Genomic DNA, 22330 nt, shown 5'->3' with positions numbered 1-22330 from the left:
ATCTCAGAAGTGTGTGTGTGTGTGTGTGTCAGCTACTTGGGCAAAGACACGAAGCACTGATTGGACAGAGAGGGTACTGGAGGTTTTGGCTCGACTACTCGGCCGAGATCTGAACCTTATAGCTGTGCCAGTGGGGAGTCTTATTGGGGATCTGGAGAGACAGGGAGAAACCAGCCCCAGATTGGGGATCTGGAGAGACAGGGAGAAACCAGCCCCAGACCGACTGATCTCCGAGTGCTCTTAAGGGAAATTGTAATTTACTGTGTGTGTACTTGTTATCCTCCCAATGTGGACACCCCTCACTGGTGTTAGTGGTGAGGATTGAGGCTCCTTGATTACTGGGCCGGTGCACAGTTGTCACAGTTACCAACACCACTGTTGGTGTCTCATTACTCTGGCTTTACAAGCATAATGTGATCTGTGTGAAGTACGCTAGAATATTTACCCGTGACTACATCTGGTGTAAAACAAGGCTGAAATGCAGTACTATTAACATTTTTTCACAATCAGATTTCTGGGTCGTACAAAGTGGTAACAACTACTGGGTGTTTTCAAGCTATTTGTGAAGGAAACTGACTGATCTTTTTATCATTTGTTCAGTTTAAATAGTCAGCCAATCTGACTTTGCAGGGCTAGTGTCTGTGTGAAAAACAGGAAATAAAATAATGGCAAAAGTATTTTTTTTGTTTTAACCACATGCAGCCACCTGAAATGTAAACAGACAGCAACCAAGTACAGGGGCTATCCATGGATGAAAATAATGGACCCTACCTGTCACAATCAAGTTAAGGGGTCAGTCTGGTTTTGCAGGATTGGTGTGCATTTGTGTACAAATAAGAATGTTTTATTGTGACCGCTTTTTAAAAATCAGTCCGACATCTAAGGTTTATATAATCAAGTAAGCAACAGCAAGTAATAGGGTCTGAAGCTATCTGCGGAGAAAATTGATTTACCTCTGCTGCTGTCCAGTGTTAAACACTCCCTAATCTGGCTTAGCATTAGCCCAGTCATACAATGTATTTGTTAAAATACAGGGTAAAATGATAATTACTGTAGCTTTTTATTGCATGGGTGTATACTTGTGGGGGGGGGGGGGTTGGTTTACAATATCATTAAGAGTAACAAGCTGACCATAATTTCTTTCATTTCCTAGTACACCCAGTCATCAACACAGTACCCAATAAATACCTGTATTTTGTGGTCTGGTCAGGAAGAATGCAAAAGCAACAGATCACCCACAGAGCAGCCAAGTAACATTGTCTTCTTGATTATCTGGCTGAGTTCTTGGCTGTGGCTACCTATGGGATGTCTGCCTGTCATCTGTCTGTGTGGCTTTTATCACAGTTTATAACCAAACACCCACATAATCAACGATGAAACAGTCTCCTTCCAAAAGCAAAATACCAAAAATTCCAGGAACAGGAGGCAATATACACACCAAGGTTTAAAATAACCAGCTTAATAAATATGAACATTTTCGTGTTTTCCACAACGCATCAGATATTTAAACAGATCAAAACCATATTACTTCATTTAAAGTATACCAAAACCATATTACTTCATTTAAAGTATACCAAAGGCACCAATCAACTGCCTAGATCAAAAATATAAGTGACGTTAAATTTCAGTAAAAAAACATTTAAAACAACACTGTAACCTTTATAAAAGTTTTTACACAGTTAATAATCACCTTCTGCTTGCTGAGCCCCGACACCATTTACAATAATTCAATAAAATGTCCTGCATATTTTCATATAGATGTACCTCGGCCCTATTTTGGACATGCTATACATTCTCAACTTTTATATCTTATCCTAAAAAATAAACTAAAACAAGATGCAATTACCTGTCCACTGGGTATAGCTCCAAATAAAATGACATGGTTACAAAAATTCAGTTTATCCATAAAAAAGCCTAATCTCATGTATACTGCTAAACACCACACTCCATTGTTGAATTTTAAAGACTTTCTATGTTCCGGACTTATTTCCCATACCTTAGAAAAATGTTTATATGGTAATTACAACATGTTTTGGACACCATTCGTGACAAGGGCAGATTTTGTTTTAATCTCAACTTTATATTTAATATGGTTAGCCAGATGCAAATAATTGCATACTTCTTTTCATTGTTCTATTGTTGCATTGTGTGCTCTCTTGAAAGAATGGTTAATTAGGTGGGGCTTCCAAGATGTTATAATTTAATGATCTATATACAATACAATACTGTAGGATGCCATTTTGTTTATGCAATTGCCTTTTATATGCAACTGCTTTTCTACCTTTTTTAATAAACACATATTATTCTATAAAGGACATCAGCAGTAAATAAATACATAATGTTCAAATACAGATAAAAGTAGAACAGCTTCTTTACCCAAGTGTCCTAAAGGAACTAACAAAACATCAGAGCATTATATACAGCCTTGCTGAGGCAGAAATACAATTGAAATAGCATAACCTAAACTGTTCAGAAGATTACATTGTGAAATGCTTTGAAAGATAAATGGTGCCCTTTATTGATATAAACTTAAAGTGCAGCACTTTTAATAGAATAGATAAAAGCATTAAACTTATTGAATATTCACTAGGTTACCTCCAGAATTCTTGTCCCAGAGACTTCCCATACTCTGGAACAAAACTACCTATCTATATCAAGCAAAGCTCCTCATTACAACTAGTCAAGAAAAATCTTGATGATCGAATGGGAAATAGGAAATTCACCCCGGGGATCACCTCTGTGGCTCTGCTTGACAGGGGCACAGGAAAATAATTTTACTGGGTGGCGAAAGCTTGTATAGGCCCTGGGGCCGATATCCTAGTACCTACCTATGAACACTAATTGTCCATTGTAAAACTTGAGCTTATTAATAATATTACTGGGCTGAAACGCCTACAAATTTATTGTTAGGTTACAATATAATAGCTTTCTTGGTAAACAAATATGTACTGTTCAAAACTTATACATAAAAATAGAGTAAAAAGAACACCTTTTCAGAAGTACTTATCTGAGAAATCATTCAAACTTTAAGACCTTATTAAAGCGGAAGTATAATTTAAATGACAACTTTCCTTCTATGCGAGACTAGAGTATCTGCAGTTGCATTGTAAAACACATAAAAACAAACATCGCCCTCTAATGGTGAGAACATAAAATGCAACAAGATATAAAGATAACAAAAATACTAAATTGTTATAAAAATCACTATAGTTAAAAAAAAATGTAAACTATAGTTAAAAAAATGTAAACTTATAGATACCATCTATAAACTTGTTGCTGGTAAATGGAATGGATTTTCAACCAGAACAAAGGCATATAATGACAGTAAGCTGACATAGGATTTCAACAAAAATATATTAATGTGGCAACGGTCTGTCTACTAAAAAAGGTTTTAAACAAACACTCTCATTGAGCCCATGTAATCGGTCAGCTTGAAGTCGAATAATCCCATTTTTGTTCCTCTTGTTCAGTTTCCTTGATTATGTTACCAAGTCTAATATCTGTATAAATGTGTTGCAATACCATACATTTTAATGAGTGTGTGAAATCAGTTTCCATTACGTTTGGCTGTAGCTATGGTTATAGTTTGTTTCTGGATTTCATATACATGTTCTCTCACCCTCTCTCACCTATTTGCTTTTCCAATATAAAAGTGCCAACATTTTACACAGAAAGCTAAATAAACTTTTAAGATTTTGTGTTGAACAATGTCTGCAACTATGGGTACCCTTCCTCTTAGATGCCACTGGTTGCTGTTTAGATAAATTATGGATGACACAATCTACGTTTTAAGGATTTGCAGTTCCTACACCTTACACGTGGTTGATCTCCCACTAGCTTCTGTAATTGTTCGTTGGCAGATAAAATGTGTCAATTCTTCTTAACGTTAATAATGCTTCTGTTGTCAGACGTATACGTTAATATTCTATTCACATCCTGTCATTCTTTTGTGTCTCTATTAGCTGTAGCTCTGAAAAATAAGTTCTGGCTTTTCCCTTTCTCTCTTTAAATACCATAGAGGCATTCCTGTGACACAAATCCTGAGAATATCCCCTTTTATAGAAGTTGTTAAAATACTAACCAAACTTTCTAATGTATTGTTTTCACTCGTAAAATGGGAGATATTTAAATATTGGGCCTTTGGTATTTCCAAATACATGATTGGGGTGCATACTAGATGTACTGGTCCAACATTTTTTCTTATAAATATTGGTGTGAATGATCACTACAATATAGATTTACATCTAAGAAATTTCTTTGCTTGACACATCCATGTTAAATTAAAAAAAAAAAACTTGTAGCAGACTCAATATATTTTAAAAATTCTTGTAACTTAGTTCTATCGCTCTTCCAAATCCTAAATAGGTCATCCACGAAACGTCTACAGTAACAGATTAGTGGGGAAAATATATTATGCAAGACGTTTCTTCCCAATGTGCCATTACTATGTTGACATATGAAGTGGCATATGACGTCCCCATGGCCACTCCCTGTTTTTGAAGAAAATACTAATTACTGAACATAAATCTTCTTCTTTTGGCTTTTCCCAGTTAGGGGTCGCCACAGCGGACCACCTGTCCACTCATGATTGGCAGTAGAGTTTTATGGTGTCGAGTTGCCAGCCCGGCGACCAACCTTCCACAGAAGGCACACATTCATACCTAGGGCCAATTTAGTGTGTCCAATTCACCTACAGCATGTCTTTGCAATGTGGGAGAAACCGGAGCACCCGGAGGAATTAATGAACATAAATACGTTCTCTAAAATGTGTTCTAATAATAAACACATATTAACAACAATTTTAGGTGCATACATAAAATAATATCTTCAGGTGCATTCTATGCAATGTATACCAATTCGGTATAAATGTAAACAAGGAATATCTAATGTTACAAATAACAATGATGGTAATGGTTCTGCATTATGAGAAGTCAGAAAAGTTTGTGTATCCTTCAAAATACTCAAATTACTCAACACTGACTTTAAATTTCTTCTCTATGTATATAGACATAAGTTCAGTTAACCACCCTCTACCTGAGACTATAGGTTGGGGAGGGGGGTCAGTGGCAGACTTGTGGATCTTGGGTATGCCTTTTATTAGGGGTATAATGGGATTCTTCAATAAATAAACATTCATATAACTCTAGTGATACATAAGCAAGCAACACTGTCAAACAAACCATTATGCCCCTATTAATTAGAGCTCTTATTCTATTTAGGTCTATTTCATACATTTCCTGATCAGATAACATTTCAGTCATTTTCCCAATATACAACTGATGATCTAACCACAGCTCTTCCTTTATCTGCTGGGCATATAGTTATATTTTCATTAGTGGACAACAGTTCTAAAGCTTCATGTTCAGATTAATTGAAAAACTTTTCCTTTCCTACTTTTTTCCACTGTACATTTTATAAAGATCTGACTCGAGTATTTTCATAAATTCTTCTAACATAGGATTTAATACTGGTACCAAATTACTGGGCTTCTTTAATACAAATATATTGGTTTCATTTTGAGGGAACATTAATTTTAACAATTTTCCTACAAAATAACTTCACATCCAATATCAAGTCACATATTGGTTGCTGGAACAAAGGTTAGCCTTTTTGTAGTACTCTGTCCTGTTAATCTGTTAAAGATAGTTCAGACAAATTATAAATTAATTTGTTGGATTCTTTGTCCATTATCTCTTTACTGACGGAGTACCTGTCAACTCTTTGGATGAATTGGGTCTTTTCCTGGTTCTGCTTCTGTATCCGTCTGGTTTCATTGATATTGGTAGTGAATTGTGATTGGCCCGAGATGCATTGATACTCATTTATTTCAGGTTGGATTGCTACAGAAGAATTTATAGATGTATTGCATGCAGTCTGAGTAGAATATTTTATGTCCATACGATTCTTTGCCTGCCTGGTCACTGTTACCTTATTGCGTTGCCATGAAAACACATGACCTGCTTTAAAGTCTGAGAGATCTCTAATCAATTTCTTTTGTTTTTACGTCTGTAGTTTAATTTCAAACAAAGGCATGGTGTTAAATATTTTCTCAATAACTTCAGAGGTGGCTTCAATAGGAAAAGTATTTTGAAGCTGTATTAATATTCACTGCAATTCCTCTGCTAAGTTATCTTAAATAGGTCTAAAATAGTCCCATCAACAAATGCATATAATTAGCTCTGGTATCCAAATTTATTTTCTGCCACCTGGCCAAAAGTTATGGATAAGTAGAGCCATATGTAGGCATGTTTAAAACACGTAAGCCCCTGGGAGTAACTTGATAATGTAAACAGGTTTCAAAATATTGCCAATTTTTTTTTTTTTTAAGTTTTATCATGCCTTCTTCAAACTCTCTCTGTAATGTTAGAAAAGCAGTTACATCATAGGTCAGTCTATCTGTATGGTCATTTTCCTTATTCAAATCAAGGCTCAAGAGAGGATTACCTGTAGGCAACATTAAGTCTGTAAACTTCCTTTTCAAATTTTCCATAAGAGCCATACTCAGGTAGCTTGGTAAGAAAAAATATAATCAAACACTCATGTAATCAACAATGAAACAGTCTCCTTCCAAAAGCAAAATACCAAGAACAGGAGGCAGTATACATGCAGAGGTTTAAAATAACGGTTTTAATAAATACGAGCGCTTTCACGTTTTCCACAACACTTCAGATATTTATATAGATCAAAACCATTATTATTTCATTTAAATATACCAAAGGCACCAATTAACTGCCTAGATCATAAGTGACGTAAAATTCCAGTAAAAAAGCATCTAAAACAACACTAACCTTTATAAAAGTTTTTACACATAGTTAATAATCATCTTCCGTTTGCTAGACACCGATACGGTTTACTAGAATTCATTAATAGGTCATTGTGCATATTTTCAAATAGATGCATCTCTCCCCTATTGTGGGCATACTATACATTCTTAACTTTTATATCTCATCCTAAAAATAAGCTAAAACAAAATGCAATTACTTATTCACTGGGTATACCTCCAAATAAACTGACAAGGTTACCAAAACATTCAGTTTCAGTTATAAAGCCTGATCTCATTCATACTGCTAAACTAAACACCAACAGACTCCATTGTTGAGTTTTATCTATAACTGACATCGGCAGTAAATACATAATAAAATACATAATGTTCAACTAACAGATAAAATTCGAACAGCTTCTTTACCGGTTAAGTCCCCTAAACTAAAGAAACTAACAAAACATTCGAGCAGTATACAAACCCTTGCTGAGGCAGAAATACAACTGAAATAGCGCAACCTTCCTATTAGGTTGAACTAAACTTTTCAGCAGATTACACTGTGAAATACTTCGAAAAATAAATGGTGCCCATTACTGGATACATAAACAACTTCTCAGGTTAAACATAAATATAAAAAAGTACAGTTATCTTTCTCAAAATTAAAGGGTATCAAATTCATCACAGAACATCTTTACTCAGTTTCTGGAAGCCTGCGTCCCCCATACCCATAGATGCACAAGTGGATTCTGAGGCAAGCTTAGCAGGAAGGACCTCTGCCTAGGGCACCACCTAGTCTAGAACCAGCCCTGTTCAGAGGTGTGAAAAGGAGGGCTCTACTGACTGGGCAAAGACTTGGAACAACATGGTTGCTACTTCTTTAATGGTCTTCCCAATTAAATCTCTGAGGTTTGTAAAAAACATTGAAAGCTTGGCCAAGGCAGTTCCAACAGTTAAAGATGTTACAACAATTATGGTTCAAGTTAAATGCCAGAAAAAAAAAAAAAAATCAAACTATGAAGACAAACTCAAGAGAAAAATGGTAGACTTGCACTTAATACTGGATCCATTCATCGACATCTGTCTGTAATTACCATATTCTATTAATCCTGTCTGATCCAACTTTTGAATTAGGCACCAAGCTACAATCACTTACAGGAGACCTCTGAAGGTTTGTGTCTTTTAGCTTTTCCCGGTTAGGGGTCGCCACAGCGAAACTCTGGTCCGCTAATGACTGGCAGTAGATTTTTTACGTGCCGAGTTTGCCAGCCCTGTCGCACAACCTTCATCGAAGGTATGCCCATTCACGCATGTCTCCACACAGAAGACACTCTAGCTGAGAATCGAACGGCACAACGTTTTGCTGTGAGGCGACAACGCTACCATGTGCGTCAGGGCTGGCAAACTCGGCATGTAAAAAAATCTACTGCCAATCATTAGCAGACCGGAGTTCCGCTGTAATGGCTCCAAAAGAAGCACTATACCCCAAACCAAGCAGATTTTGTAATGCATGGCAAAAGGTATGCATTGTAGACCAACATGCTGTGGGGCAAACTTCAATGAAGTTATGCATAAAGATGGCGGTAGACATAACTACAGACCTAGTAAAATGAGCTTTTAGCTTGCATGGTAGAGAACAACTATTAATTTATAGACAAAAACAATAGAGCGCACCACCTGGAAAAAGAATTTTGAAATTTCTGTCCCCAGTCTATTTTTGGCAAAGGAAATAACTTGGGAGTCCTTCCTGAAACATTTCACCTACACTTAACAATCCAAACTGTATATGTACATCTACGGTGTGGAGAATGTCCTCTCGTCTATTAGAATAGTTTGGAAAATGTACTAGCAAAAGAATCAGTTGATTTAAATTTGCATTGGATGTGAGCAGATTTAAATTTGCATTTGATGCCACCTGGATGAAAATTAAAGCTTTGTGCATAAATGTCTTATCCTTGTGAAAAAAAATGTATACAGCGAGAAGAGGATAAGGCCTGAAACTCTCCTAGTTCAAGTACTTACTATAAAAGGTACAAGGTCTTCCAAGAAAGACATCTCGAGGAGGCTAAAGATGCTGGTTCAAAGGGAGATTTGATTAGTGCCTATAAAACAAATTTAAAAGAACCCGTTCGGCTTTGGGGTCTTATCAAGGGACAAAGAAGAAAAGGTTCTTTTTAAGGCTTTACATAACCTGAACAAGTTAACGAGTGGAAATCCATGCCACTGTGGAAATTCATTACGGCAGTTAGTTGCACTTTGATGGTAGAAAAACTGGAGCCCAACTCAAACAAGAAAACAAAAAAGGAAAGCATGTTTGGAATTGCAGTAAGAGTCTATTCCTTGTGAGGTTGCCCAAATAGAGAAACTCTTCCATTTATTTGCATAGATTGTTCTAGAACAGACGTGTCCAACGTCCCTCAGAGCTCTTCCATGTGGCCCGCGACTTCTAACTGCAACATCGATGTACACATGCACCAAAACACTTCGCGCCCGTGCCCTGCAACTCTAACATCAGTGTGCACATGCGCCAAAGCACCCTTCTAGTTTTGTTTTTCTTTTGCTCCAAAGAAGGATCTGTGCATTCGCGCAGTTATTTCATGCCAAATAATCAGTGTGTGTGTTCTCGCTAAAGAGGGACTTGTGTATGGATTTGCCACTGTTGCCTTTGAAAGGGACAGCACTTACCTGTGTTAATAAGCAAGTACGGAGTGAGTTGAGTGCATGCATGAAAGCAGAATGTTTGTGTGCATGAAAATAGAAGTGTGTGTGTGTATGTGGGCATGACAGAGAGAGACATGCACAAAGAGGCTAACGATGATCAATCTACCTAGTGAACACAAACAAGTTAGCTCACAAAAATATAATGTATTAAAAGTACACTTTCATTAAAATGCAGCTCGACAGAGAGAGTGTTGTATTGAATATGAAATCATACCTCTCAACTGTATGGATCTTTAAATGTCTGGATTTTTGCGTCATCTTCCAATTTGTGTCTTTTGCTTAGGAAATAAAAGTAGTCATCCAAGGTAATGCAGTTCCAGGAAGTATGAATGAGACAGCAGCCTAGGGTTAATTGGTCAGTAGTGGACTGACTTTGTGGGACTGCAGCATATAAAGTTGTATTGTTTTTTTCTGACAAACAAAAAAGCACCCAGTACTGTTTTGTCATTGGTGGGTTCTAAGCAGTGGCAGATTGGACAACAATAAGCATAGCTTTGGTGGACCATCAATACTGGCAAATCAGCTGGGCACAATGTCATTTTTGAAATGTTGGGGGTTTTAGTGCGTGTTGGGAGGTCTGCAACAGTAGATAATTATTAAAGTCAGAGACTTACGGACTGTGGAGAATATGTTTCAAATCCTGATACTTGGGTACTAGGCGTGTGTTTCTGGGTGTGCCTGATACGTGGGTACTAGGCGTGTGTTTCTGGGTGTGTAATCAATTTAACAGTTTTAAACATGTTTTCCAAAAATAAATACATAATAAATAAAATATAATCCTCTCTGCACTTTGAGCTTTTGACAAAGTCTGGGAATTTGTTTTTTTTTTTTTTTTCAAAGTGAAGGTCAACATTACAGCTCAGTAAACTGCCAGTCTGTGAATAACGTCTGCACAAATTAAAATGTCAATGTCATATGGCTTTAGATTGGAAGTTATATATGTTTACTCCAGTATGTAGTATGATCTGAGAGAGTATATGGATTTATTGATTTACTTTTTGCTGAGCTGTTGTTTGTCGATTTATTGATGGTCCTTTTGGCAGTGGGAAATTGCATGGATGAATCCATCTCTATTATGATTTTTTTCAGATATTTTGACTTCCAAACAATTTCACTCAGTGTGTGTGTCATGTAATTACTGAGGTTGCCTGTTTTACAAGTAGGGGCTCCTTTTGTGTGTGCGTGAAAGAGATTTAATACGTATACTGAATATATTTTTGCAAACAGAATTCTTAGTTAAATAGGCCCCTCTTCTTGGGCAAGTAGACTTGAGTAACCAATATTAGATCTTGGCCATCTTCATAGGTAGGCTGTAGGCTATCAGCCCTAGGGCTTATACAAACCCAGCCAAATAGGTACCCTGGCTTTTGCCACCCAAGAAAATTATTTTCCTGTACCACTGTCGAGCAGAGCCACAGAGGTGATCCCTGGGATGAATTTCCTATTTCCCATCCAATCATCAAGATTTTTCTTGAAGAGTGCTAATGAGGAGCTTTGTTTGATATAGATAGTTTATTCCAGAGTATGGGAAGTCTCTGGGACAGGAATCTATCCCTCCAGCATGTTCTGTTTATTGTGGTGACAAGGTTTAGGTTCCTAGAACGTGTAGCTCGGAGGGATTGGATTTCTTTAAGTGGAGCATGTCCAACAGCTCTGGGTCTGACATAGCTTTGTATGTTAGGCAGAGATCACCTCTGAGTAGGCGATATGCGACAGAGTAAAGCTGGAGTTTTTTTTGAGACAGTCTGCGTAGGGCATCTGTTTGAGGCCAGTAATCCTCTTTGTGAGGTATTTCTGCGGCCTTTCCAGTTGTTTTAGATGTCTTGTGAGGTACATACCAAAAGGGGCGTTAATGGGTCTAATGAGTGATGAGTAGAGGGGAGCAATGACCTCTTTTTCTGGATGAGATACCTTTTGTGAAGAGGTGTGCCATGTAGAAGGATTTCCCGACTACTGTCACGATGTGATTATCAAAGGAAAGACTACTGTCCACCTGTGTCCCAAGGTCTCTTATCACACTTTCGGTTACTACCGCCTATGTTGTAGTTCATGGGTACAGAGTTTACCAAAGGGGATGACAATGCACTTTTTGGCATTGAGCTTGAGGCCATGGCTTTGACACCAGGCATCTGTCTCAGTGAGGCCCTTTTGTAGGATGTCCACATCGTTAGGAGTTTCGATTATGGCTCCTAGTTTGCAGTCATCTGCGAATTTTGTTAACCAAACACCTTCTGTGTTAGCCTGTACTTCAGAGAAGTAGATACCAAAGAGGAGAGGACCCAGGACTGAACCCTGTGGTACTCCACTTGTCACTGGTGTGAAGTCGGATTTGGAGTCTGCTACTTTCACTGCGTGGGTTCCGTCAGTGAGCCAGTTGGCAACCCATCTTGTGACAGAGATTTATACCTAGCTAGGAAAGCTTAGTATGTGGATTTTCCATCCAGTTTGATGAAGGCTATGCTTCTTACTTTAGTACATTTATGGCTATCCATCCAGTTGTTGTGTTGCTGAACTACATTGAGAGGAGGTTTTTTTTTTTTTTTTTTTTTTTTACAAAGGTTGAAGTTTTTGTGTCAAGAACCTGTCCATACAAAGTGGCTTGTTTATGTTGCAGCGAAGGCTGTGGTCTTTGTAGTACAAGCAGTATTTTTGAGGTGGAGGAAGTCTCTTAAGGCAGGCTCCTTTTAAGTTTGGAAAGCAAGCTGGTGATGACATTTAAGGGGCCAATGAGAGACAGAGGAAAGCAAGAAGTCTTTTAGTCTGTTTGGATAACTAAGTGAACTTAGTCCTTTGACCCTTTTTCTCAGAAATGGTTGTAGTCTTTCTTTTGGCAGGGTGTTTTGCTGAGGCACATGCCAAAAGGGGCATTGCACTCAATAATGTAAAGAAAGCATGTGGGGCAATATATACATACTTACACACACTTGCATACATACACACAAACAACACTGTTAACTCATGCTAAACATTCTGATTCACATGGTATATATAATTACGAGACTAAAAATGTACCTACTTGTATGCTAAATGTATATTTGCAATGTTAACTCACATGGTTTGTACAAACAGATTTTACATAGGAGTTCTTCCTCCCTGGCCCTCCTCTTAATATAACAGTGTACCTCAGATCTTACAGTGGAGAGAAGTGACTTCTTGCCATTCTCATATGAAAAGTATTTTGGCTTAGTTTTAAAAGTAACAAATTGGGAAAGGAAAAAAAAAAAAAAAAAAACTGGGCCTAGGTAAAAATTCTGGAAACCAGAGCCTAAACAGAAAAATCCCGCTGTCACTCACACACACATACAATCCATTTTCCCTTTATTCTACATACATTGACCAAGTAAGTTAAACGTAACGCAGAAGTGAAAAATTAACAGTCTGCATTTTGACCACATGAACGACATCCATCTTAAAAGCACTTGGCACCTTTCCGATGTTCGAAAGATGCTTAACAAGCTTGCCCTCTCCCCATTTTTGAAGCTTAAATCATTGGCGTGCCTAAGTTGAAGGTTGGGCGTCGAGCTGGCACCTCGGCGTTGTAAAAATCTACTGCCAATAATTAGCGGACCAGAGTTCCGCTGTGGCGACCCCTTACCGGGAAAAAAACGAAAGACAAACAGCAAATCACTGTGCTCTATGCACTATATTATTACTTACAACAACATTTTTATTAAACTTTTTCAACTATTTTACACATAATGCCATTCTTTTGTTATAAAAGAGATGCTTATGGTACTTTTTCTAAAGGGGATTCAACTTCACAGTTACAGAATGCCCAAGCAAAATACAGTCCTTTTACACCTTGATGGCGGCATAAAAGACACCCACCACTTAATACAGGCAGACCAGCCAAGGTTCATCAAGAATTCCCACATTACACAAATATCTTCCTACCCTAGAACATTGTCTTACTCATCTTCTGAATCCCTTCACTTTCACATGCATAATGCAACTAAACATAACCCTCTCCCACCCCATTTTCTCTACCTCAATATGTACATTCTTTGAATTTTATACTCATTTTTGTGCATCCTATGTTTATACCTTCCAAATCTCCTGCCATTTATTAAACTTTTTCTTCTCGTTTATCCACGTCTCTTTGTCAACCCAGAATTTTATTCATTTTCTTAACCTCCAAAATTGACAGCAATTCTCCTGTTCTTCATCTTTTTGTTATCACTTTCTTTCCTAGTCATTAGGAACCAAATTTAAACTTCTTCCTACTCTCTGGTATCCCTTCTTGAAAGCCCAATATAAAACAACCTTTCATTTTACTAATACTTAACAAATGTAACTTCCTTTCTTTTTTGTCCAAGCTTAGAAATGAAGCTCTGTGAGAACCCTGAAATTTAGTTAGCTTAAACCATCAGATAGTGTACGGGGTCCAACTATTCAGCTCAAAACTAGAACAAATATGAAAGAATAGCTTTATAAACTATTCAAGCTAAGCTAAAACACCAAGCAACAGCTGTAAGAAACATTTGTAAAATAAAAACGCCACACAGTACTACAAAATCTTGTTGCAATCAAAATTATCACTTTTGCAAATAAACACAGCTTCACATTCTTCATGCATCGCATGTGGTGTTTTAGCTTAGCTAAAATAGCTTAAAAAGCTATTCTTTCAGTTTTCCTTTTTTTTTTTCCCCCAAGGTAAGAACATAGACTTTTTATTTTTTTTTTTTGCATGCGTGAGATAAGTAGTGCTTGCTCCTGTAACAAAGGACTCCTTCAGGCCAATCTAACAATTTCTATTAGGTCATGCCTTCAAAACACAGGTACCAGTAAGAATGTTACACTCAACAAAAGTTAGCAATGACCACAACCCTTGCCAGTTAGACCAGGTCTATTGCTCATAAAATGTGTGTGTTTTCTGGAAAATTACTAAGGATTGAAGTCACTAAATAATTTTATAGATTTGAGTTTCAAACTTCATACCATTCATAAAATGCAGGCTAACACAAATACTGTTATTTTGCAAAACATTCTAAACTTATAAAAGTAATACATAAAATATGTCCCTATTTTTGGGCCTTTGTTTCCCCGCGTTTTAAGGCTTTGTCCAGATTTCTTGTGCTAAGAGGTTGAGAGGTATAGTAGTAGCAATGAAGTGTTAACTTAGTCAGCCTAACTGGGTACAAGAAATACACAAGTAACTATTTTCTTCAAACACAGGTTACAAGTCGACTAGTGGTGAAATAAATAAACTGGTGCCAGACAAATTGCGATATCTAAAAACTGAAAACAAAAAACAATCTAATGAAGAATACTTGGGACAGACAGGAAGAAGGTAAGAGGAAATGAGGGTGTCCAAAGAGGTGATGGACTGTGTGAGAAAAGATCTGCGACAATCAGGCATGAGTGTCGAAGAAGGTAGGAGTGTGGCACTGAATTGAGAAAGGGGGCCACAGGTAACCTTACACCCTGATGCCATATAGAAAAATGGAGAATAGGGGGTGTTGATGAGGATGATAATGATCTTTATAAAGCCAAAACTAATAGGTAAAAGATGATCAAACATGCAACTCCAACAAAAATCAGCCGGCAGTAAATGTCAAAAGAGTGTATATAGTGTGTAGTTTTAGAATTTTTAATCAGACAGTAGTATTGTATTCACTGTCTTTTAAACACTTTATCTTAGTTCAGGCAACAGTTGTGACCTGTAAGTTGGTACAAGCATTGGCACTTTTGCTACTCTTGAAAGTGGTACCTTTGTCATAAACTTTAGAGTTATGGACCACATGTAATAAACCATAAACTGTAGCTCACTGTTAAAGATACTTGGACCAATTTCTGTCACTGTTAGTATGGCTATTTTAAAGCTATGGGACAACACAAAAACAACATCCTGGAAAGATGTACACCCAAAGCAATATGTTTTAATTCTACCGCCTTCCAAATGGAGTCTGTCTGCCACACCTGTGTCCACAAAGTCTTCTCTCTAGGATAAGGAACGAAAAAGAAGTACCGAAGACATGCAGTTAAATGATCTTGCAAGCCTTTGAAAACTGTGTGCATGTCCTACAATGGGTTTATCTCAGCAACCTCTAACTGCACTTCTCCCACTGAAAGCGACACAGGCTCCAGCTCCCCAACACCCTTAGTACACTAATGCTACACATACCACCGCGGGCCTGTACCAACATGTTCACTTTTTTTAATCTCACACTGCAGAATGCACCAAATGTTTGATTTTGGAGCAAATTCACAAACTACATATTTTGCAAACCAACATCAGAGTTACTTACTGTACACCTCTGAGATTTAAACCAAGGAGTGAAGCACTATACATACATCTTTTAAATTACTGATGAGCAAGCTGTAAGCATACCTCTCACATTGTCCCTGCTCAAAATATAACAGGAACCACTCCTATGTGCGAGATATACACAAACAGCAGCCCCATCAAAGTCATTAATGGACACAGGACTTTCAGACACAAAGCAGGTAACCAACTAAAAAAAAAATCCAGTGCAGTACTACTTGTCACCCCAACTTCAACAAAACAAACGGTAGTAATCAAACATGTCATTACTTAAATGGCTTAAGTAGTGATGCTGTAAACCCAGCTGTGTAAAACCAGAAAGACTGGCCACTGAAAGAGGTGAATGAGTGTGCTCAACTTCTAAACTGAAAAATCATAGACAAAGCCAAAAATAATAATGAGGGACAATTTTTAAAGGATCTAAAATTCACAATAAAACAGAACGTATTTGCACCAGCTTGCATTTTTAGAACAAGAAATATGAAACACTAAATCTTGACATTACTGTCAGTCTGATTATAATCCTCATTCACGACGATTTACCAGAAAAAAAATCAGACATTTTACAACAGATAGAGCAAAATTCAAGAACAATTAAGAACCATGGCTCTGTAAGTACGCAATAGATTATATCTACAAACCAGGTGCACCTGCGGAATGCTGTGATCAAAGACAATCTTAAGTACTTCTCTAAAAAGTAAATGCGTCTACAACACGCATTACTAACTCTAACAAACGTACTTTGCAACACACTCCACTTTACGTTAAAACGACAAAGACAAGCACTTTCAATTTTACTTAATTCCATTACAATAACTAAACGCATTCATTCTGTATGATACTATTTTATACAGAAGCAACGTCAGCAGAATATGCAATTTACGGAAAGAGACTCTATACTTACTCTATTTTCTTACCAGAAAGAATCCCTCAGTCTGCTGCTAGCCTACAAGAGCTGGTAAAAAACGTTTTGAAGCAGACGGAACTGAATAAACAAATAACTACACTAGTTTTAAAATAGCATTCTGCTATGTGAGGCGCTGTCTACATTGCGACAATGATCAAACCAATCACATCTGCCTTGAAATGTAAACACTCACTGTTATTTGTTTTCACTGCCCATGGGAGGAGGTTTTAGAAGCGGCGGGAAGACGGGAATTCCTGTAAGATGAAAGTACAAACACAGCGAGAAAAGCAAAATAAACTTGACATTTAAAATAGAAAGGCTGGTAAGTTGTAAGGAATTGTTAGAAGTTTAAAAAATAAAACGAAATGCTAGAAAACTGAAATGGTTCACTGTAGAACAAAACTTGTAAATTAAGGTGTTGATATTTTTTGTATGTCACAAAAAGGAAGGCACATGCCCTAGTTTAAAGTGCAAAAGTAGGGTTACCACCCACCTGTCCCACTTTGCGAGGGACAGTCCCTCTTTGGGCAGTTGTGTCCTGACAAAAAAATTTAAAAAATGGCAAATGTCCTGAGATTTTAGGACAAAATTATTTCCTATATTTTATGTAATAGTTGCATAAAACAGTTATTCTGTATCTAAAATACCTAAATGTTATAAGAAACAGAATAAGCAGCTAAAATGCTACAAGAATAAGCTTTTATTTAGGCAAAAAAGTTAAGTTCTATCCTTTGTACTGACCGTGGGTATGTGTTGGCCTGTAAAATCTGATGTTTGTCCCGAAAATGTCCCACTTTGGCCATTTGAAAAGGTGGCAAAAGCCGAAGCATAGGTCAGGCTTTCATCTCCAGAACATGGGACACTATTTTTATAAGGTAGAACAAATGGAAAATGTGGTGAAACTCTTATTAACTTCAACTAGGGAGCTCACTGAGTGGTTAGTTGTAAACTTGTAAATACTACACATTTTAACCTTGCGGTTGTTGTTGTTGTGTCTTTCGGCTTTTCCCGGTTAAGCTGCATAATTGAAGTTGTTATTAAAATAGTCCACATTTTACCAGTAGGGTTGCCACCTTTTCAGATGCCCGACGTGGGACGTTTTTTGTAGAAATGTGAGATTTTGGGAGACAAAACATACCCACAGCTAGTGCAAAGGACAGAACTTCACTTTTTTTTGCCAAAATAAGAGCTTATTTTGTACCAATTGAGTTGCTTATGCTATTTCATATAATATTTATATGTTTCAGATACAAAATAACTTTTAAATACAACTTAAGAAATATATTTTGTCTTAAAATCTCAGGACATTTGCCATTTTTTAGGATTTTTCGCAGGACACAACTGCCCAAAGAGGGACAGGTGGTAACCCTATGTACCAGGAGTTCTTTTGACCCCTAAGCCTGACAAGCCTCATCTATAAGGCTATGGAAAGGATCATTATGGAATTAATAAATAAGAACATAAGTAACCTACAGTCTGTAGACCCAAGCCAGTTCGGATTAATCAAGGGCAGATCCTGCCTACTTAACCTAGTCAACTTCTTTGCGATAGTTATCGAAGCAATGAATATGGGCAAATCAGTACACACTGCATATCTGTACCTCGCAGAGGCATTCAACATCATCTCATAGTCTGGTATCACAGATAAATTCTTCCAGCTAAATGTAAATTCATATATAACTCACTGGAAATCAAACTGGCTCACAAACAAAACCTAGGACATTACGGTGGGTGGCTTTACCTCCTCCTAGACTTATCACTAGCAGTGTACTCCAAGGTTCAGTACTTGGGCAACTCCTGTCTGGTATTTACTTCTTGGACATCAAAGCAAATGTTACCTGTTTAAGGCTGAGCAAGTCTGTAGATTACTGTAAACTTGAAACCAATATAAACTGCCCAGAGGTCACCCAAATCCTCCAAGTATTCCTTTCCCAAACATATATCTGGTGTCAAAACCATGGACTAAAACTAAATGCCAAGAAATATATAGTTTTATCCTTTGGCAGACATGACTACCCTTGTAACAACTATCACATTGACAACACATCCCTGAAGGTTGATCCAGTAGTCAGGGATCTGTGAATCCATACTGACAATGAACTGTCCTTAGATTACCACATATCAACTATTGTAAGGAAGTCCTTCTTCATTGCACAGCTTATATCTAAAGGTATGGCACCAAGGACTAGTGATGTAAGCATTCCACTGTACTCAGCTCTCATCAGACCGATCATTAAATATAATGTTCCATTCACTGAGTACTTGTCCAAACACTTGATACAAAAGCAACTGCAACACTTTCTCACTAAAAAATTCAAGGGCTTGTCTCACAAAAACTATACAGACCATCTTAAAGCCTTTTCCCTCTCTCAGTATCATACGGGCTACTAAGATATGATCTCTGTCTTTCATAGAGACCCTTGCCAGACACTATCCTGTCAGATCTATTACACATTTGCAAGCCCAATGGTATTGTGATCACCCGTTCAAAGGATTGCATTGTCTTTTGCAGCATAAATAGAACATTTTGGATAGTATCACAGAGAGTACCTCTTCCAGGGAACTGTCTTCCACTCTGCATAAAGCGAAGTGCTTCACTTAGTCTATTCAAATTTAATGTGGATGCACAGATGGGAAAAAAGAAGTTATGCACTCACCATAACGTTTCATCTGTGCTGTTCATTTTCATTCTTCCTCAACAAGTGGGTTCAGATCCTACACTCAGATCTGATTTGCCTGCTATTTACAGTTCATAGCTACTGGAAACTCTTGAGCTCCTCCCTTACCCATAATGCTCTAGTCACCTACCATACCTCAGATCTTGTTTGCTGGTCTTTTAGCTGCATAGAAAATTAGAAACAATTATAAAATGAGAAACCAATACCTGGAGCTCAACAGTAGGAACATTGGTCCCTTAGCATCTTCTTGTTCTTTTAGAAGTCACAAACCAAATGGTAGGGGTTTGGAGGGAGGGGAGTTGAGGGATAATGAAAATGGACACCACAGATGGAATGTTATGGTAAGTACATAACTTCTTTATTTGATGTTGTCGATTTTCATTCATTCCTCAACAAGTGGGGCAGAGTCCTCAGCTAGCTGAATCCCAGGAGGACTCTAAGGAAGGATATTACTGAGCACTGCTGAGCTGAAGGCTGATCTTCCCCTCAAAACCAGATCCAATTTGTAATGAGTAATAAAAATATGAGGATTAGCCCAGGTTTCATTTGCACAGAAATTGTTCATGGAAGACCTGGATAAAAACACTGATGAAGTTGCCATGGACCTGGTTGAATGGGCTGTTAAAGGTTTTGACAAAGACAAATATAATTTGCTGTAAACAAAGGAAATGCAATCCATTAACAATTTGGCTATAGTTACTTTGGTAAATGGTTTGCCCAATTTAGATTCCACAAAAGAAACAAATAATTGATCTGTTTTTCTTAAATTGTTTGTTCTAACCAAATAGAAATGTAGCTGTCTATGAACTTCCAACAAATGAATAGGCAGTCTCCTTTGTTCGTGAAATTTGGAAAGAAAACTAGAAGATTAACAGATTGATTGATGCTAAATTCTGACACCACCTTAGGAAGAAAGAAATGGTTTGTTCGTAACACTACCCTATATTTATGGAAAATTAAATAAGGAGGCTTAGAAGATAGGGCTTGAAGCTCAAAGACTCTTCTAGTAGCTGTTATTGCTACTAAAAAGATAGTTTTCCATGTTTAGAATTTTAGTTCACACTTTGCTGATGGTTCAAATAGAGACTGAGTTAAGGCTTGCAATACCAAATTCAGATCTCATGACAGAGCTGGATCTTTAAAAGGAGACCTAAGAAGAAAAGTTCCCCCTTATAAAGGCCTTACAAAGTTTTGAAGAAGCTGAGGAGGAGTTATGTATTCCTATGTAGAAATCAGAAATGGAAGCTAATTGAACTTTAACAGTCAAGTAGCGTGCCCCTTTATTAAAAATTGCAACCAAAACCTCAAAAACTTTAGGTACTGGTGTCAAAAAAGGATCAATGTCTCTTTGCTGCCCCCAAAAAAGCAAATATTTTCCATTTCCTTCTGTAAATTTTTCTAGTGGAAGCTTTATGGGAAGACAAAAGAATTCAATCTACAGGGGAGGAGAGCCTTGGTTGTCTGACTATTAATGGAAGTGGATAAACCATGCAGTCAACTTTAGGTCTGAAATGTCAGGGTGAATCATGCCTGTTGGGTGAGACAGGAGGTCTGGAACTGGATCCAGAATCCATGGTGGGAGATCTAGAGGAGGCCAAAGAAAGGGAGTACCAAATATGAAGAGACCAAAAAGGTGCAATGAGGATGACTGTGTTCTTCAATCGAAATGCTTTCTGGAGAGACCTGGGGATTAGATGAGTTGGGGGCTAAACGTAAAGGAGACCGGTGGGTGGCAATTGTGGAGGAGAGTGTGTCTTGGTGATTCACCCAGTGGGGGAATCAAGTCAAAGAACCTGCTGCACTTGTTGTTGAGATGGGATGCAAACAGGTCAGAGCAAGGTTGGCCCCACTGGTGGAATATCTTTACTGCAACTTTCACTTTGACAGACCATTCATGAGGCAATAAAATGGACCTGCTCAACTTGTCTGCTATCACGTTGGATTTCCCCAGAATGTGCGTTGCTATCAGAAATCAATTGGATGAGGTTACCCATTTCCGTACTCTCAGAGCTTCTCAACAGAAGGGGGTAAGATCTGGTTTTTCCTTGTTTGTTGATGTACCATACCATTGACATATTATCCATCTGATTCGCAGACGGAGAGAGTCTTGAAAGGCCTGCAGTGCTTGGAGTACTGCTCTAATTTCCATTTCCAGGACATTGATAGGCATGTTGGCCTCTTCTGGAGCCAGGTGCTTTGGACTATCTTTCTCAAGAAGTGCCACCCCCACCTAATTTGGGAAGCGCTTGGGGTTATTATGGCTTTGGGCTGAGGAAGAATGAAGGGACAGCCTTGTAATATCTAATCTGAGCAAATCCACCACTACAGATACTTTTTGCATGCCTGAGTTATTCTAATCTGGGTGGACATAAGTTGGTGCAGAATAGACTGCTGAGTTGCTGGGGTCCATTGAAGAATTCTCGTATGGTATTTTGCTAATAGAACCAGAATTATCACAGAGGACATTGACCCCAAGGCTTGTAGAAAAAATTGAGCTGATAGAGAAGAATTTTTAATTATATTTTTGACTTGAAATTGAATTGTTTGTCCTCTTGTTAAGGGAAGGGAGTCTGTCACTGATACTTTATTGAACAAGGCCCCTATAAACTCTAATACTTGAGATGGTTCTAGCGGAGATTGTCTTGACTGATGGTAATTCCTAGATGAAAACAAATTGGAGTAAACAGTTTCATGCTTTTATCAGAAGATTACTGGTCGGAGCGGTTATGAGCTAGTTGCCTAAGTACGGAAACACCCGGAATCTCTGCAGTCTCAAGTGAGCTGTTACTACTGCCATGCATTTGGTAAACACCCTAGGGGCTGTAGTGAGACCAAAGGGCAGAGCTCTCAATTGATAATGACTGACTCCCAGCTGGAAGCATAGGTGTCTTCTGGATCGTCTTTTCATTTTTATGTGATAGTACGCATCCTAAAGATCTGTTGAGCACATCCAGTCGTCCTTATGAAGGAAAGGTAAAATGAACTGAACTGTGACCATCTGG

At 37.8% G+C, this 22330-nt stretch overlaps 1 protein-coding gene across 4 annotated transcripts in view; it reads right to left on the bottom strand.

Moving 5' to 3' along the window:
- CENPQ (centromere protein Q) overlaps nucleotides 1-16818 on the bottom strand; it is a 1051590-nt gene extending 1034772 nt beyond the window's left edge. The window contains exon 1 of one of the 4 annotated variants that reach the window (XM_044084066.1): nucleotides 16648-16818. The gene's annotated coding sequence lies outside the window, so the exon portion shown is untranslated. Of the gene's footprint in view, nucleotides 1-16384; nucleotides 16476-16647 lie in introns of those variants that run through there. The other 3 variants (XM_044084063.1, XM_044084064.1, XM_044084065.1) reach the window with 3 other exon arrangements.
- Nucleotides 16819-22330: the final 5512 nt, after the last annotated feature.

This window comes from Protopterus annectens, chromosome 9.part0 (assembly GCF_019279795.1).
Source record: "Protopterus annectens isolate FY-2018-M chromosome 9.part0, PAN1.0, whole genome shotgun sequence".
Taxonomy (NCBI): domain Eukaryota; kingdom Metazoa; phylum Chordata; order Ceratodontiformes; family Protopteridae; genus Protopterus; species Protopterus annectens.
This window is presented reverse-complemented; position numbering and strand designations above follow the sequence as displayed.